This window comes from Tachypleus tridentatus, chromosome 1 (genome assembly GCF_004210375.1).
Source record: "Tachypleus tridentatus isolate NWPU-2018 chromosome 1, ASM421037v1, whole genome shotgun sequence".
NCBI lineage: Eukaryota > Metazoa > Arthropoda > Merostomata > Xiphosura > Limulidae > Tachypleus > Tachypleus tridentatus.
In genome coordinates, this window is record NC_134825.1 from 86,432,392 (window position 1) to 86,451,790 (window position 19,399).

Sequence of the window (19,399 nt, forward strand, 5' to 3'; positions counted from 1 at the left end):
TATCTGTGTAATGAATACCCATTTATAATATTTCTTATTTGAAAACAGTCTAGTATCTGTGTACTGAATACCCATTTATAATATTTCTTATTTGAAAACAGTCTAGTATCTGTGTACTGAATACCCATTTATAATATTTCTTATTTGAAAACAGTCTAGTATCTGTGTACTGAATACCCATTTATAATATTTCTTATTTGAAGACAGTCTAGTATCTGTGTAATGAATACCCATTTATAATATTTCTTATTTGAAAACAGTCTAGTATCTGTGTAATGAATACCCATTTATAATATTTCTTATTTGAAAACAGTCTAGTATCTGTGTACTGAATACCCATTTATAATATTTCTTATTTGAAAACAGTCTAGTATCTGTGTACTGAATACCCATTTATAATATTTCTTATTTGAAGACAGTCTAGTATCTGTGTACTGAATACCCATTTATAATATTTCTTATTTGAAGACAGTCTAGTATCTGTGTAATGAATACCCATTTATAATATTTCTTATTTGAAGACAGTCTAGTATCTGTGTACTGAATACCCATTTATAATATTTCTTATTTGAAAACAGTCTAGTATCTGTGTACTGAATACCCATTTATAATATTTCTTATTTGAAGACAGTCTAGTATCTGTGTACTGAATACCCATTTATAATATTTCTTATTTGAAGACAGTCTAGTAGAATACACATTTATAATATTTCTTATTTGAAGACAGTCTAGTATCTGTGTAATGAATACCCATTTATAATATTTCTTATTTGAAGACAGTCTAGTATCTGTGTAATGAATACCCATTTATAATATTTCTTATTTGAAGACAGTCTAGTATCTGTGTAATGAATACCCATTTATAATATTTCTTATTTGAAAACAGTCTAGTATCTGTGTAATGAATACCCATTTATAATATTTCTTATTTGAAGACAGTCTAGTATCTGTGTACTGAATACCCATTTATAATATTTCTTATTTGAAGACAGTCTAGTATCTGTTTACTGAATACTCATTTATAATATTTCTGCTATTTTGAAACATTTAAAATATTCACGTCGTTAATGCTAACAAAACACGCAACGACTAGCTTGGCAACGTCAGTTTTGTAGAAAAAACAAAACTTCTGATGCTTCCATTGCGTCGCGAACATTCAAAGCATCCAAAAGTAAAAATCAAAACATCTTCACTCTTTCAGAGACGAAAAAGTGGTAAAAACTCCAAACAGCCTTTCGAAGGATAACAGCTTTACAGTAACTGTACACACACACACACACATATATATATATTGTGTGCATGTCTGTGATTTTTTAGTACAAGTAGCAATTGTGTATTGTGTCCTTTGCAACTAGGTCTTACTTAACCTATTCTGATATCAGTAATCACACGTTCGTTGACTTATCTAAGAGTAAGTGTAACAAAAGGTTATAACAACATGATTCTGAAATGTAATTGTGTAACAAAGAGTATAACAGCGTGTTCTGAGATGTAATAATGCTTCTAAGTCCGAAGAATGACAGGTTTTTAAATAGGTGAAAGAGAAGTGATTTATTCAACATGATAACGCAGGATTTCGTAATTTTATTACACACGCTGAAAACAGAGCTGATCGATATTTAGGAATTAAAATATTCGTAAATATTTAAGAAACGTCAAATACTTAAAGCAGCTTTAACTGTTTGTTTTGAATTTCGCGCAAAGCTACACGAGGGCTTTCTGTGCTAGCCGTCCCTAATTTATTGGTGTAAGACTAGAGGGAAGGTAGTTAGTCATCACCACCCAACGCTAACTCTCGGGCTACTTTTTTACCAACGAATAGTGGGATTGAATCTTCACATTAGAATGCCATCACGGCTGAAAGAGTAAACATGTTTGATGTGACGGGCATTCGAACCTGCGACCCTCATATTACGAGTCGAGCGCCCTAACCACCTGGATATGCCAGGCAGCAGTTTTGATAACATACAATGTTACATGCATTCAAAGTTTTAGATTAAAAACTATGTTTTGTATGCTAACAAGTGTTGTTTTCTTAATGTTTCTGTAAATCACTTGCATTGAAAAGGTGGAATATTGATATGAAACGGAATTATAAGTTTAAATAATCTTCTCTTCTGATAATATATAGTATATGTAATTTTACATATGAATAGCCGCGCCCGAAATATATTTCTACTATTAACTTAAACTGTCGGCTTAGCTAAATATATAATTCACGAGATGCAATTACTTTTTCTCTGTGCAGAATATGAGAGAGTTCAAATTAAATAGTTTTTGGATTGAAACCCAATGATATGTGTTATAGAGAGATTTCTTTAATCTAGCCACTCTATGATTCTTACTGTATGTACAAAAAATGAGTAAATTTGATGCGTAAAACATTTAAATTAATCTGAAACTCCAGCAGTTGTAAAGAAAGGAGAAATATATATAATTGTCAGATGCACATCTCAGTCCTCTTAAGCTGCTTAGCGTAGCGTTCTGCATGAACGTGCAACAACACTAAGAGCATGAGTATAGGTGGCACGCACTAGGCTCAGGCTAATCCAACTTTCTATCAACGGCAGTTGTTTATAGTTGTCGTGTGGTGTTAGCGTTGGCTTCCTGCAGGATAATTATGTCCTAACGATGTCGAGGATCTTAATAGTCTGACCAAGACTCGGACGTCAGCTGCAGTAAAAGCTGAGGCAAAGTAACCTCAGGTGCAGACTATCAAAACTTTGCTGGAAGTGAAAGAAGTAGAATCACATTTGTTAACAACGTGCCTAAATACGTTCAATATATATATACACAGCTAAAATATCTTCCCTGAAAAAAAAAAAAAGAGAGAAAATTGAGTTCTTAACTAGTTTATGACAGGTACAAAGCTTCACTGTCTTTAAACCTAAATAATAATCAGTTAAATGTTATGATGTCCGAGTCATTACAGAGTTTTCAGTATATTAATATTTCACATATAATACAATATTCTGTAATATTTTGAAACAGAAAACTTGCTCTTCCTTCGTGGTGTTTCTATTCCCAATAACAGAATATTACTTTCTGTTTCAAAGCATAAAAAAGTAAATAACTTACAATATTATGCCATAAAACAAAGCTCAAGGTCATACTTTCTTATTTTTCATGTGGAAAGATGAACTAATATTAAATCATAATAAAGTTGGAATTTTCAAGTACAGAAAAAATATGTATTTACATAAATTAATTAAGAGCGTAAACTTACTTTATTTTAACTGATTTAGTTCTATATTATACTGAGGATTGAATGCATTGAATCAAAGTGATTTTGAATGCACAAATAAGCAAGTTACGTGACAATTTTAGCCGATATAAAATCACGGTGAATATTACGTGTCAGCTCTACAAACTGACATTGTTTAGCGTTTCGCAAATAGTTTGATGCAACCAAAATTGATCGCTGTACTGAGAATTTCTGAAACAAGGATATCTTTTCTTCTTGTTTATGTTAGAAAGCAAAGAAATGTGGATTAAATGGAGCACTAAGATCAAATAGAAAGAGGGCTTCAACTACTTGTACACCAGAAATGTTAAGCAAAGTACGAAATATGATTGTTAATAGCAAAATCCGCCCGCATGTTCCACGTAACAGTACGTAGCGTAATCAAGAAAGATAGTTGTCTGAAAAAGTTGAACGTTGAGCTTTCACGACGTATCTAAGCATACCTCAATCAGCTGGATAGAAAACAGGAATTTATGCTATTTTATACGAAGACATTCTGTGCAATCGAATTTTTCAAACGAATATTGGAAATCATTGTCTTCGTACATTAAATGGATTATGAAAAGTGTGTAGGGAGGAAGGCGATGCTTTAAACACGACGAAGCCTTTCGCAATAGAAACTACGGAGAGCTATCAAGATAGACAGTCGTGAGACAAGATATGACTGGACGTGAAACGACAAAAGTTGTTTTAATATATCGTGTTCAAATTATTTAGAACATCAAAATTGGCAACTGTTGTTGTTGTTTTTTCACTTATCGTTTATAAGAAACTCTGTTCTTATAAGATCAAAGTTACAAAATGGGTTATCTGCACTCTATTTAACGCTGATAGTGACCCCGAAGTTTCGCGTTATAAAGCTTACTGTTTCTCACCGATGGAAATTTAGAAGATATCTGAAAATTTTACTGAAATCTGTCCAGTCGAACTGTTTGGCTTAAATGATAAGAAAAATAAAGAATAGATGAATACTACAATAATGAATCGTATATGTTGATTATGTTCTTATTATGAGATGATCGGAAATATGATAATGTTATTAAAAATCTATTTTTAAACTTTGAAAATCTGAGTATATGTTAATATTTATGCATTAGTTTCTTTAAAGTTATTAAAAAGTTTTATGAAATGGGTCGTTCGATATCTTTTCTTAACCATTTTGATTTTGTTTGTTGTGTAGGAAGCTATCATTCTGGAACACATAAAAAACTAGAATGAGAACTACACAGCATTATCAATCATTCCTAGAAGTCTAAACGAGGTCAGTCATGTTTACTTTAACAAGTTACTGCCGGATATTTATACATTTATTTTATTTACTACGTCTTTTACATTTATTAAATCTTCCATACAGTCAGTTTTCCATTTTCACTGATAATCGCAATCCATTTAGGGCTGACATATTCGTTATAATAAGTCTTTGTGTCTCAACATTCATTAAAATTCCAATTTATTTGGGATTTAGAACTGTTTACGTCAGCCTACTCTGTGTTCCTATGTTTACTATTACAGTAATGAATGTTGTGAATTAACTAGAACGTTTTGCATTATTTTGCAGAACGAGTGGCATCCGCCATTCGATATAAAAGTGGTTGCAGAAACCTTCTGCATGATGAACATAAAACCGCCACAGATTAAAATCAAAATTCATAAAATAGTAAGAAGTCGATAAGCTCTTTATTCCACCTCCTTTCATTCGTAAAATGTTACACGAATCGTGAGCTTCCGAAAGCTCATATCGTGCTATTATTACTAGGCCTCGCTTTTTAGATCAGCGGAAATTTCTGTGTAACAGAAACTAGCGTATTAAAAGGAAAAGAACTTTGGGTAAAAGGTAATAAAAAAGACTAATATTCAGAACTGATGAACCCATGAAACGTTTGGAATTGTACATTCTGTTATTATTATGAAGTTCCAATCACTGGGGGGAATTCTTTTAAAACCCAGATTAGAGCTTGTCAGTCCACAATGTCGGCAGCATGGAATGCATGATCGCGTGAAGTGAAAACGTACATTAGCTCGAGCTGGCGAGGAAGAAAATGGATCACGTTGTAGTTGTAGATCCTGGTCTTTGTCGAGCTCCCGGGAAGAAATTAACTGTACTAGACGAAGTTAATTCGTCTTTAATCTATGCATTAGGAAGGCCCTTTTATCCGCTTGACAACGGACGGCTGTTATGAATGCAATTATGGTGATACTTCTACGGCAACGACAAACAATGAAGGACACCACAAATGCATTTAGGAAGTGATTTATTGATGTTCTGGCTCGAGTTATAGAAAGATTGATCCTTGTCTTCGAGATATGATTCGATACTGTAGCCTCTACCAATTACCTTCAATCACTTTTATAGAGATTAAAGCTTGAATCGTATATCTAACCAACTATTTGATACAATACCACTGAAAAACCAAACTAAATAACACAAATATAACATAACTCAGGATCTAAATAAATTATGAATGTTTTAACGGTGAATGGACTGTGAAGGTAAATTCCAAACATCTTCAGAGTTACCATAAAAAGAGAGCTTCGGTTGACAAGAAATGTGTTCACGCTTTCATTCTTAATTAGTTTAATAAACACTTTATAATGAAACACATTTTTTGTGTAATCGTAAAACAAAAGTATTTATACTTGCAACTATATTCCACTAAGATTGAACTAAAATATTTTAACTAATTTGTATATGTATTTAGTAAGTGAAGAGGTAGATGCTGGTTTATCTATTCTCGTTTACTCGTATGTTTGTATGACGTAGAACACTAAGGGTTCTTTGATACTGGATGAGATTTCATTTCGATTCATTGAATCGTGTCTTTCTGGATATTGTAAACACTAAATTTAAGAAGCTCACGTTTGTCTTAAACTTATTCATAAAGAGAAAGTACTAAAGTGGTTAACTTACTACGACTGTAGTGAGTTTAAAGCTAAGTATCATCCAAACCTTTGTTTGTTTAAGTTTTAACGCCACGTTGTACAACGGACTACCTGCACTACATGCAAAGGATAAAGTGAAAGATTTACAAAACCCGTGTTGTTCTTGAAACATCAAATATTTTATAAAACGTTCAGTTTGATCTGATAGACGAGAGGGAAACAGTTAGTGAACACTAGTATTCCATGAGCGGATAATAGGATTTGGTCCTTATCATAAAATTGTGGAATGCCTTTTATTGCGGTAAAGGGACGCGAACCACGAATTCACATTAGGTATACTTTTACCAATAGATTACGTCCAGCTCACACATGTATCTGTAAAAATAGGAAATGCATACGTTAATATGTCCTTTAATGTTTGTGCTTTCTTTAATATGAAATACAGTATTCGCGTGAATTAAAATACACTAGAAGTAGATATGCCATACAATTTAGAAGTAGAATAAAGGGTGGAATGCAAATTTCAACGTGACTGTAATAAAGGACTAATTTCCACATTCAGATATTAAAATTTCATAGTTATAGATAAACGTAATTTCGCTGTTTTTCTATATATAAAACCTGTCTCGTTGAATTTAATATTGAATGTATTATCTCAGCTCATTCCTTGCTTTAACAAAATCATGCCATTAATTTTACACCAAATCTCATGATTTTTTAAACCATCTTTTTATTAATACCATTGACATAAAAAGGTTTAAATAGTTGTTTACAAAGATACTGCACTCCAAATTTTCAAATAACTTAACACAAGAAAGCACATTTTCAAGCACTCTAATGTTATAAAATGCGTTGTTGTTGTTGGGTGTTTTGTTTTTTTCATGTACAGAGCGTGGCCCATCAATTAACACATGGCTGTGCATGAAAAGTTTTAGGTTGAATTTGCAATACTGCTGAATGTATTTCACGCTTTCAGCGGTTGGTGCACATTGTCATCGTGGAGAACCACCTATTAATTGTCAACCCTCTGATTAGTAATTTAGGACTAAGAACAACTATGTATTGTTCCCTCGTTGAGACAGCGGTAAGTTTGCAAACTTTCAACGCTAAAATCCAGGATTCAGTTCTCCGCGATGAACACAGCAGACAACCCAATGTAGTTTTGCTGTAAAGAAAATAAACAATCGAACTATATCTCATTCCTAAAGGTCTCTGATCTGACTGTTTAGTGCACGTGTTCCTGAGATGACGTTCAGGTTGAATATGTTATTACATTTTTCTTCTTCTTTTCTATTAATTTAGTTACGCTAAAAACCTTTTAGTAGAAGGAAGTATCGGTAAGATTAATGGGATTTACTCTTTTATATGCATTCCAAAGCCTTTTCAAATTAATTTAAAAGTTGAGAATTTTGTGTGTATACTACGTTAAAAACTTCACAGGCGACACAGTTTTAAGCATGCTTTCTTTGTGAAGTAGCCAAATATGAAGTCCATTTTCTTTATACACATAACGCAGAAAGATTATTTTTACAGAGATTTTGAGAAAAATCGCAGTATTTTTAAACATATTACTTTTTTAATAGCAAGAAATCAAGTTTTTGGGTAGAGTGTTTATAAAAATAATTTGAAAGCTTTATGCTTAAAATTGTATAACATGAAAGCTGAAATATCTTCAGAAATTAGAGGTTAAGTAAAACTGTCAGCCATGTTGGAAATTTTATAGACCATAATTGAAAAACTGAAGGAGTGTATACAAACACAAATTAAAATTAACACGATATTTTGGAATTACAAGGGTTGAATACATCATATTAAAACAATTTTGGAGACTCATTGCATTATTATAGTTCATGTCACCATGTCCATTTATGTTTTATCTGATTACATTTTTTTCTGACAATAGTCCTGCAGCATATTTTTTACTGTGATAGGCTTTGTCATAAAACTGTAAAGTCAAAAGCACATAGCCCTTCCCTACTTGCTTCCCATAAGTCAGGGACGGCGCGTATAATAGATTTGGGAAGGCTTATCCTCCCCAAATGGGCAAAGAAATCTAATTTACCTCTAACCACTCGAGGAGCAAACCCTTGAACATTTGTTGTAGACAAACAAACATCATTCCCAAATAAATGTTCCTTAAAAATAATCATTTTGTCCGAATCACAATTATTATATAATATATGTGACAGAATAGCTTATCCATGCAAATAAGCCGTTTATGCCTTAAGTCATCTTGTTTACGAAGATAACAGTTTCCCAATGCTCACTTCGAAAGTCCAATTGCACAGAAAACGACATCAACTGTGCATGTTGACTTGACCGTTATGTTTTTGTATCACGTGAACACCTGTCTCTTTTAACTAGCTGCTACCTGGTTCAAGTATGCGGCGATTGAACCAATACGTTGTTGAAGCAGTTGGTGTACATGTGACTTATGTCGCTTTGCCATGCGGTGATCCTTTTTTTATTATGTTGCATACTATTGCCTGGAAAACGTAAACGTCTTTTGCCACTGCCCCGAATTTTTATTTTTTCTTTCTAATCGAGATCCAGCGATTAAAAGCAAATTGTAGGGATTTAGTTTTTAAAGGAAAGAATCCTTACTAAACTGGAGTGTTCAGGGATTTATATACTCACTTTCGCCCTGCTCACGAAAGATTTTTACAACATCAGCATTAAAGGTATGCAAAATACAAATACATGTACACATACGTTCATGTTTATTTGTTTTTGATTTACAGGGATAACGAATGAAATAAACTTTATAGTACTATTAATATGGTTAAAAATATTATGGCATCGAAGCAAGGAAGGCAAAGGTCGCACGACTTTCTAATTTGATCATATTTCTTTTTTAATGGCTCTGGTTTGATTATATTTCCTTGTTTTACAATGCTATTGTTTGTTTGTTTGTTTGTTTTTGGAATTTCGCACAAAGCTACTCGAGGGCTATCTGTGCTAGCCGTCCCTAATTTAGTAGTGTAAGACTAGAGGGAAGGCAGCTAGTCATCACCACCCACCGCCAACTATTGGGCTACTCTTTTACCAACGAATAGTGGGATTGACCGTCACATTATACACCCCCACGGCTGGGAGGGCGAGCATGTTTAGCGAGACGCGGGCGCGAACCCGCGACCCTCAGATTACGAGTCGCACGCCTTACGCGCTTGGCCATGCCAGGCCTACAATGCTATTAAGTACGAGAAGTATCACGGTTTTGAAAAATTATAAATCCCCGATCTGAACACATCTTTAAGAACTGAGTGTATGAATATTTTACGTCGGAAGGATTTGTTACATACCCTTATCAAAGCACATCAAGTTTCAATGGCGTACACTGTGAAAAATGTCAAACAATGTCAGAATATAGTCCTAATACATTTTATTCCACTGCGACTTTATATCGGCTGTGGTCATCACATAACTTGTTGATTTGTATATTCACAATTGTTTTAACGTAACGCACTCAATACTTTGTAGTCTGTAATTGAATAACCCTAACATATATGATAAAAAATCACACTAATTTTCAATTTTTTGGTTATTCTTGAAGAAGTGTAAAATATGGTATTTCAGGTTTATCTTTTGCCTTCAAAAAGTCCTTCATTCAGTACCAAAATTCGTGAGCTTGGCTATACAATATGACAAAGACAAAAGTTTTTATTTAGTATCTATATCAAAAAGTATTATTCCATATATACATTTCTTTCATTACTAAAATCCATTGGACGAATTCTGGTATATAAAGTAAAAGAACTTTAGGGCAAAGACGTGAGACAAAAGATACAGTTTTTATACACTTGAAAGTCGTATGGACATATTAAGAAGAATTTGAAAAAACAGCTCCAGTTTAAGTTATCTTTATCATGAATGTTATGTCTGTTATGAATGTTAAGCCTATTATTTTGATAACTTTTTTGACGGATTCCTGACCGAACTCGATCACTTAAATTTCAAGTCTCCAGCATGGCCAATTAGTTAGGGCGCTCGACTTCTAATCCCCGTCACGTCAAACATGCTCGCTCTTTCAACCATGGGGCGTTATAATGTGACAGTCAATCTCACTATTCGTTGGTAAAAGAGTCGCTCAAGAGTAAGCGGTGGATGGTGATGACTAGCTGCCGCCTCTATTCTTAAACTACCAAATTAGGGATGACTAACACACGTGTGGCTTTGTGCAAAATTCAAAGCCAACAAAGTAACTAACTAATATGGAAGTCACATGAGGTTCCTTTTAATATAAGGTGGCCAGGTGGTTAGAGAGTTCGACTCGTAATCTGAGGGTATCGGATTCGAATCTCCATCACACTAAATACGCTCGCCCTTTCAGCCGTGGGAGCGTTATAACTTACAGTCAATTGGACTCTTCGTTGGTGAAAGAATAGCCCAAAATTTGGCGGAAGGTGGAGATGACTAGCTACCTTCTCTCTAGACAAACAAACATAGCTATTTTCTCTAGACAAACAAACATAGCTAAGACAAACAAACATAGCTACCTTCTCTCTAGACAAACAAACATAGCTACCTTCTCTCTAGACAAACAAACATAGCTACCTTCTCTCTAGACAAACAAACATAGCTACCTTCTCTCTAGACAAACAAACTTAGCTACCTTCTCTCTAGACAAACAAACATAGCTACCTTCTCTCTAGACAAACAAACATAGCTACCTTCTCTCTAGACAAACAAACATAGCTACCTTCTCTCTAGACAAACAAACATAGCTACCTTCTCTCCAGACAAACAAACAATCCTTTCACATCATGTTTTCAAACTTTCTCAAATGCCTTTCTTAAAAGCACACTGAACTGTTTTTCGCTTAGATGAAAAACAAACTTCTCGGTTATTTTCAGTATTATTTTTAATCGATTTCAGATGCTTATTTTTTTTATTTCTGTTAGTAAGATCTGAATATCAACATATGTTAAAAAATAGAATAAAAGGATACTCTATTATAACTTATTAAAACTTGTTGATCCATTTGTCAAACCTGTTTTTGTTTTATACTTTAAGATTGTAAAGCAGTCCATATATATACGGAAACGTTTGATATTGAATCAAAACAAGCTTTTGTGTTTGTTGATGTCCCTATGTTAAAAACTTACTTACGTTTTCTGAGCGTTTGGCGCTTTTACTCGCCATTGTCTTTGTTCTAACAGTGATGCCACATTGAATTAACTGAAATACACTAACGTCAGAAAACAACATATTTTTTGAAATGGTATATTTTTATACCTTCTGGCAAACACATGATTAAATGCATCATTTTTTATTAAATCAGTCAGACGCTATAAAATAGGTGCGAGTTCATTTAAAAGGCCTTAGGGACTGTTGGGTTTTCATTACAGTGATACCAAATGGCCGGCTCGAGTGGATTAAGCCTCCATCAAGAAAATACCTGCGGCATCCATTAGCTTCAGCCTGTGATTTTAACGTTACGTTGAGTAGTACTGCTAAAACTGTAAGCACATAAATCTATTCCACAGAGACATGGCTTAAATGAAACAAGATCAGGGAGTAAAAAGCAGAGAAAATTGGTGATGTGTTTCGGAAATATCAAGCTTTGAATAGAAGCTGGCGATTTTGCCGCTCCAGTTGTAAGAAATACAGTCCAAAATTATATTTTGTTCATAGCTCAATCCGTTTCTAGCCTCAAGGGATGAATTGTCAAGACTTATAAACACCAGGCAGTTTTCTTCTATCAATAGGATAGACACAGTAAGTCATACAGTTTTTCTAATTCAATCTGTAATGTGAATGCTTATACAATACACAGAAATGACAAAAGAAATGTTACCAGTGAATTACACAATCTTTTCTCTCAATACTCATAGCTAAGTACAAATAGCATTGCTTAAATGAGATTTATAGAAAACAAAAAAAGAGTTATATACTCAGAGAAAATAGATATAATTGGAAATAAAATATCATCCAAACGTTTTTAATTGAAATTGTTTTGATACGACATAGCTTTTCTTCACATGTTTTACTCTTCATTTAAGAATTTTAAGTAATTTAGTATGAACAGAATTCACGAAATATTTTTAGACAGTTAGAAAACGTTTTTTGAAAGGTGAGTAGTTTTGTTTCTTGGTTTTAACTTGTAATGTGTGTATTTTCTTATAGCAAACCCACATTGGGCTATCTGCTGTGTCCACCGACAGGAATCGAACCTCTGGTTTTAGTGATGTAAATCATAAGACTTGCCGCTGTCCTACCAAGAGAGGGAACTAAATTGTAGTGATAATTATAGCGACATTTTATGAAATGTGTACACTTCTAAGCACTAAACAGAGAAATTAATATTCACATCGGGAATATGCTGGTATTTACCGTTATATTTTCATCATAACTATCGTTTGTTTGTTTGTTTTGAATTAAGCACAAAGCTTCACAATGAGCTGTCTGTGCTCTGCCCACCACGGGTAGCGAAACCCGGAATTTAGTGTTGTAAGTCCGCAGACATACCACTGAGCCACTGGGGGGCTCATCATAAGTAAACTATTGCGACATGTGGTTGGGATTTATTAATTTTGCTCTAGCGCGAAGCAGAAAAAATGGACTACTTGCGCTGTGTTCGCTGCAATAACCTAAATATGAATTCTGGAGTTATAAGTCCTAATATTACCTCTAAACTACCGAATATATTTGAGACACATATCGTGTCACGTGATTTAGTCATTTCAGTTTTGTCTCCAAATGCTCTTACAAAGCTTTTTTTCTTTAAATGAGAATAAAGATTGGTTTTGTTTTGAATTTTGCTCAAAGCTACACGAGGGCTATCTGTGCTAGTCGTCCCTAATTTAGCAGTGTAAGGCTAGAGGGAAGGCAGCTAGTCATCACTACCCACCGCCAATTCTTAGGCGACTCTTTTACCAACGAATAGTGGGATTGACCGTTAAATTTATATCGCCCCCATGGCTGAAAGGGCGGGCATGTTTTAGCGTGACAGCGATTCGAACCCGTGGCCCTCGGATTACGAGTCGAGTGCCTTAACCACCTGTGCATACCGGGCCGAGAATGAAGATAGAAGTTGTTCAGACATTATACATGTTTTTATAAAATTTTTATATACAGTCACTGTTTCAGGCACTTTTCACTTCCAAGCTCTGGAAAGTAACTTTGAGTCATAAATCCATAAAGAGAAGGAGATTTGGATGACTGATTTGTTGTTATAGATAAAAACAAATACAAATACCAGAAGTTTTCCAACATTGGCCTTAGTTTATGCACTACGGTAATTAAGGAAATGTTATTTTTAAGTTACCACATTCCATGTAACTGGTTTAGCAAATAGAACTTTTATATTATACTTCTCATGTTGTACAGATTCGGAAGAGAAGCTAAGATTAATCTTTTTTATTAAAAAATGTTATTTTATATAACAACAAGAATGTTGGTTATTAAAAGTTGGTTATTTTAGGAACAAAGACTTTAAAAGAGAGGTGTTTGAAAAAACAAAACTTCAATTGGTTGAGCTGTTTGAAATACAGAGTTTCATTATTGTGTATTCCTTGATAAGGATTAGTTTGTTTTGAATATCGCGCAATACTACACGAAGGTTATCTCCGCTAGCTGTCCCTAGCTTAGCAGTGTAAGACCAGAGGGAAGGCAGTTAGTCATCATCACCCACCGCCACCTCTTGGACTACTCTTTTTTCCAACGAATAGTGGAATTGACTATCACATTATAACACCCTCCCAGCTGAAAAAGCGAGTATGTTTGGTGGGACGGAAGTTCGAACCCGCGACCCTCATATTGTGAGTCGAGAGCCTTAACCACCTGGCCACGCCGGGCCTTTTCGTCCTTTATTAACCGATCTATGTTTCTCTCCATTCTGACTTTTTTAGTTTTTAAATGAATCTTACTCATTGAGTAGGAATAACATGTAAAAAGGCATAACTATTTAGATTCTAAGAAGGAATTGTGAGAGAATAAAACTAAAACATATCTTATATTGAGAATAATTCTTTCTATATATATGTACCGAATATTACAACAAACTCATTTCTAAAATATTTTGTAAGTTATGAATGATGATATTTGTAAAAACAAAACAAAAATCACATTGCCCTCTGCCTCCCGAACAACAAAAAACAAACTCGTAACAAAGCAATATGAGCTTTTTTAAAATCTTTTTGGACTAAAATGAGCATATAAGAAACAAACTGCCATAAAACTGCCTCTTTGATACTAACATTACTATTCGAAGATGAAGCATCAGTAAATCGTACTGTGAGAACACTTAGTAAAATAAGGGTGTCCCATAATAATCAACAGAACATATGTTAACATTTTTAGTTGATTTTATATCACACGAATCTCTCGTTTTAAAATTTCCAATCCTATAAACGTTATAATGAAAGGTCGATAAATTCGCACAGAGAAAACAACAAGCATTAACGCTTACATTTTACATTTTAATTAATGAATATTTAAAATGAAATTATAAGATGCAAATGTTAATAGGATGTAAAACAAAAAAGTAGCTAACACTAGTCTTTATTCTACAGCACAATGCGCATGATAATATATCAATAAACCAAAATGTAATAATTAATAAATTACTGAAAATATTTTCACTTAGTATTTAATTATAGTAGCTGATGTACCCTTTTAATGTCCAAGGGAAAATATGAGATCCAGGGGTGACATAAAGAGGGTCAGATCCAAAAGTCAATCTTTTACGATATTACTATTTTCAATAGATTGGTGATAATTCTGAAGGTTTATAATGCTTAAAACCGGATTTCGATAACCATAGTAGTTACGGCAACTATACCCCATTTTGCTGCTTTGGACTTAACAACAAACACATGACACTATGACATTACTTTCCTGGGAGTCCTAAGGTCAAATGTCAGGTTTGGTGACAGTTGGTCTAGCGGTGCGTCAGTCATAAATGAACACACCCAGACTTTTGTCAAATAATGGTTTAGATGTTGGTTGATTTACAATTAGTTTTCATAGTTTTAAAAGTGAAATACTAAATATTCAGATTTTTGGAATATGTAGGAGAAAATCAGTTAACTGTTTTGCCGTTACTGAATACCTGAGATGAGACAAAATAAGACAAACTACAAGTAGAGCTATTTAGTTACTTGTGGAAGAGCATCTCTTGCAAAATCGTACGTGCATAACTAAATCTTTACATCTCTTCCCAACTCTACCGACTCTTAATCAGGCAGAGATTATTTTTTATTGAGATAAGCCAACATCCAAGCATACCCTGAGCATGTGGGAGATAGTAGTAATGAACTTTAAACTATGCAGGTACAGTAACGTTTCTTTTGACGGCGCCTCAAGGTAACAAGCGTTTTATAGAAGCGGTGTCCGCGCTGACACTGTACAGCCAACGTGAGAAGCAACCTTTCACCTGGTGGCACTTTGTTACAAAATTTGATAACTGTGACAATAAGCCTACAAGTTAGTAGTGTTACTGAAGTGCCTTGCTGTCGACCTTCATGTTCCTAGCGATACAAAAGAGGGATTTGGGGAGAGTATAGTTAAGGAACGCATCACACATAATATTAATACGTTAATATGATTCATCTAAAGAAGAATGTTTCATAGATCCTGCACCACATATACTCAGTAATAATTACATCAATTAACTAAAGTTCGTGTTTACAGAAACTTGATAGTGATAATAGACACAAATACATACATAAAACGAATTTTCGAGTGACATAATTATTTTATTGGAATTGCAGGTGACGTCATTGAAAACTTACGTCGATCTTTAAAAATATCCTAGTATAAAATCTCCTCAAAAATGACGTAAAACCAAAGCTTACCAAATTTGAATCCACCAATATGTATTTGCATCTTTGCCACCCATTACCAGACAAGAGAAAAATAAAAGACCTTCTAGCTTCAGGAAACCAAAACCTGTCTTGAGAAATATCTCCTTTACTTAAAGAATTTCTCTTTCCAGCATCCAGTGATCACAGTCAATTTCTAACCACATCAATTGCATTATTGCTATAGTTCTCTTAAAACCATATTTCTTGTAAACATTATATTATCGTTTAAAACTCCTTTTCATAGAAAACGAAAAACTAATTCCACGCAGTAAAAAAAAACTCTATCCTTGACATGCTTTTATATAGCATAAAAGGTGTCGAAATTTAGGAACTATCTACGCGTACGTTAGCGATTAACTTCGGAACAAAATTCGGAGAAATCGAGAGTTGCCGACTGACTGACCGAACTGTTTACTTTTATGAGTATGATATAATTTTTATTAGTTGAGAAATTCTACGTCTCTGTATACATTTACAGAGAGAAAAGAAAAGACAAGAACAAATTACACTTTGCGTGACTGTGCTTCTACCATTTGTAGCATGTACATGTGATTCGAGTACGACTACATACAGGAAGCCGACAAAGCTATTTCTGTATAATATATTCTACTAACTTGTATTCTACTGTCTTGTAGTTTCCTGGATTTAATTTCTACGTTTACCATAACTTGATAATATTGTTTGTGTATGTAATTTTAATTACTAAACAGGCGTATACCTTAATAGATGACATTAACTTATGAATTCCTTAAGTACTGCTATTGCGATCTTTACGTAGAGAATACTAACTCGTAACGTCTTCGTATTGTAGTGTTATCTCTATACAGATAGCGTTACTTTATGAATCTCTTATATTTTGGTATTACAATCTCAACATAGGGAATGTTAACTCATAAGTTACCTTAGATGTGATATTATTCTTATACATCTAGTATTTTCTCTTAATTTACGTCTATACATTGATTACACCTGGCAAGAAAAATTTTTTTTTCTGTTACCATAAAAAGTGGAACAGTTTTTAAGTAATTTGATGAACTTGGTTCCAAAAACCATGTTGAAAAGTTCTGATCATCTGTGGTTTTCGAGTTATGATAGATTTATTGAAAATATCCTTATATATTGTGAAAACAATAACGTTTTCGTTAATAACTTTATTTATTTATATATTTAAAATTCCATTTATGAATGTTCAAACCTATACGTAATAGCAATAACAATTTAAAAAGTTACGAGTATAATGACATTCGTATACTGAAAATACATTCAGGCTACGTTCAAAACTTTTATCAGGGTATATTTTGTTACAAAATATTTGGCTGACTTGTTGAACCTTTTGTGTATGTTCTCAGTTTCACGCTGTTAGAACTCATGGCAATCTTCTATCATCTCAGTGTTTCATCGCCTTTCATATTTGTGTTCTATTATGTAAATATCTTGATGGAAGCGCTCATTATGCTCATCGCTTACTGCACCAAGATCAGATGGAATTAAGTCCAAATGGGAGTGTAAGAAGTGAATCTTTAGTGACATCCTAAAACTTATTTTCCTGTAGTTCTTAGGCATATCATCAATCATAACAGCATAGGTTTTATCTCTCTGGTTCCCTAAGAACTTTTTGACAACCAGTTTGTATTATTTTCAACTTGAAGTTCTTTCTGATTAAGTAATGTTTTAAAATCATCATCCATCAATACTTCCCGAATCTATCATCCAACAAAGGTAACTTCTTTAATTTTTGCTTCACTGATTTCTGGAAACTTGTCAGACACATATCTGAAATCATTACTATCTTTTTCCATCTCTTTTAAAAAATTCTTTATGAAACCTAATTTAATATGAATTGGAGACAGAAACATATTTTAAGAATTTGCTAAAGGTTGATACTCGATATTATGTTTCCTTGGTATGCAATTATCTCTCATTGGCCATTCTTTCTTTTTGAAGTTATTTTTATCATCTCAGTTTTCCTCTTGTATATGCATTTGTACTCTCTGCTGTTTCCTATTTCTGGCTGGCTTGTATTAAATGCATTTCATAAAATTGCAGCCAACCTGTACCACAATCATGCTGACTGATAACATCTAGAATATGTCCTTTCTTGAAATATCAATGCTGAAACCAAGAGTAGAGAAATAACTTAACATCTGTGAGAGAAAACACTTATCATAAAATTTAATTGTACTTCTCTGGCTACTTTAAGTTCATCTTCATTAAGTTAAAATAAATCAACATCGACTGGTTTACGTGGTTATTTTAATTAGAGGGCTCGTACGCCACAACGTTAAGTAGAGTCCTGAAATATGTTATATTCACAATAAACTGATTTTAATATCCATCTCCACCTTCGTTGTTATTGTATGACGCAATCAAGAATTCTCTAACGTTTGTAATATTTGTCTTTGTCTGTTTTTCTAGGATGTTTATACCAAAGCCTGACAGACTAGAGGTATGCAGGCATATCCATAGTTAGGAAGAAAGAAAATAATAATGTTATGTGGAAGTTCTGAAAGTACGACTCCATTACAGTTAGCTAAGACATTTAAGATATGTTTATTTTCAGTTTGTAAGTATTGTAAGTAACCTGCTTTAATGTTTACTACATTTTTAGATACAAGCAGACCACTGCAGTCTCCCAACCTGGTCCATAAATCTAGCCTATATTCTGCAAGAATAACCTAATTACAATTTTGACAATCATTGCTTATTGTTACTCTTTATAATATTGTCCGACAACTGGCCATAAAGAAAATTATTGTCTTTCCTGCATCATAAAAGGGTATTCACAGTTTTTCTTTACTTTTAAATTAATAAGAGTATGTTTACTAAATTTTGCAGGTTATCAGTAAAAAGGTATAAGGCTTTCATAAGAAAGATTTCAGATATTGTAATTAAGTCTTAAGGTTTGTTAAGCAATGTTTTTATGTTTTTTTTTATTTTCGCATGCTGCCTATTTAACATGCAAAGTAATTTTCATTTAAGATTAAAAATACTTTCATGCATCAGAAAATGTTGAAATCCCACATGCGAAATCCTTATAATATCCCGACAGTTTTATCAAACTTTTCTTAAAAAAAACACTTTATGTTTTATGTTATTTTTAGAAACAAATCTCTGTATGGGTTCAGTCGATTTAACCGATTTCGTACCACCATATAAATTTGGAAAATAATTATAAGTTATGCCTATTTCTTTTGATAATGACAATTGATTATAAAACGAAAACAAAAATATTTAAACTAAATAGCTTAAATTTTATAATATTATACAGTTATATAGTTTTATTATTTTACTATATTGACTTTCAGCCGTACCTGGTTAACGATACAGAACTTGTAATGACGCGAAGCACGTGCAATTATGTTATCGTATTTCCAATAATATAAAAATGGCCTTTATTTTCTACAATGTGACCTGTCTTGATTATGTTTTAGTGAACTAGTATTTGGTAAAATACAGTAACATTTTAACT

The 19,399-nt window shown here is 33.3% G+C and overlaps 1 long non-coding RNA gene across 1 annotated transcript; it reads right to left on the minus strand.

Annotated features, from left to right (window-relative positions):
* Positions 1–1,524: 1,524 nt before the first annotated feature.
* Positions 1,525–16,424, minus strand: LOC143252045 (uncharacterized). Its single transcript, XR_013028808.1, has 2 exons — positions 15,922–16,424; positions 1,525–2,726 (listed from the first exon to the last, which is right to left on the minus strand). It is a non-coding gene; the product is annotated as an uncharacterized LOC143252045 (long non-coding RNA).
* Between the last annotated feature and the right edge of the window lie 2,975 nt (positions 16,425–19,399).